Source organism: Oxyura jamaicensis, chromosome 3 (genome assembly GCF_011077185.1).
Source record: "Oxyura jamaicensis isolate SHBP4307 breed ruddy duck chromosome 3, BPBGC_Ojam_1.0, whole genome shotgun sequence".
Lineage (NCBI taxonomy): Eukaryota > Metazoa > Chordata > Aves > Anseriformes > Anatidae > Oxyura > Oxyura jamaicensis.
This window is the reverse complement of record NC_048895.1, coordinates 55,419,993-55,421,082: the sequence shown is the minus strand read 5'-3', so window position 1 is coordinate 55,421,082 and position 1,090 is coordinate 55,419,993.

Genomic DNA, 1,090 nt, shown 5'->3' with positions numbered 1-1,090 from the left:
AACAGTACCACTTCTCCCAAGGGCTCCAGCACAAAGAAATTAAGAGAAGTTGCTAAATCCTTGCAGCACCACTTGACGCTTTGCGTCGCTGCACGTGATTAGGCATCTGAGACTCGAAACACATCTTCTGCCAACCATTGGTAGAACCAAGATTCAGGTCCCACAGGCTGATGGAAGTTTTGTGACTGCAGCGCTGAGAGACTTGAGTGGTCTACAGATTTGGAGCTTCTTCCTTCCTCATTCTGCCAGAGCTGGATTTGCTAATCTTTTGGCAATAACACCATGCACATCCTCTCCTGGCACTTTTCGGAAAGAGGATGTGGGTAGTATTTATATTTATTATTGAAGACACTGGTCATCAAGGTGATACATATAGACGTGTATATATACGTATATACACACGCATATCATGTACCCAAAGCATAACTTGGATTTTGTCCTTTATAAGCTTAAAGATATCAGCTGCAGGTGGAAAATCATATTTAAGGTCACATTTTATAGACAGATACTACTTTGTACTCTCATCAAATAATTTAAGTATCTGCTACAAAGGTGGTTATCCTTTTGTAAGGAGGCCCATGCATGTTATGCTCAAGTCAAACATGGAAAGCAGCAGCCCCTGGGGAAGGGCTTGGCTGTCCTGCACTCACCTGTCCACAAACCCAAACTGTCATTTGGTGGTGAGATGCAGGCTTTTCACAGAACAACGAGAACAAAACAAAACTGAAAGTTAAAAATTAACAAACTCAGACCCTTCAAAAACCCAAACAACCCGTCCGGAGTGGCAAATCCCTCCTCCCCCCTGCGGAAAGCAGCCACGTCTCCCCCGGGGGCCGGCGGCAGCGAGGCACTGCCCGCTGGAGATGGATGGGGACCGAAGCAAGGCGGCAGCAGCTCGGCGGGCACGGGCTGAGCCCGCGGCCGCATCGGGTACGGAAACGAGCCCCCAGACAGCTCCGTGCTGCGGGGCTGCTACCGGGCAGCCTGTGCCGGGGGTGCCGCCGAGAGGTGCCCCCACCCCGAGCCCCCCGATACACCCGGCGCGGGGCAGAAGCAGCCGAGGGGGCTAAGAGTAAAAAAAAAAAAAAAA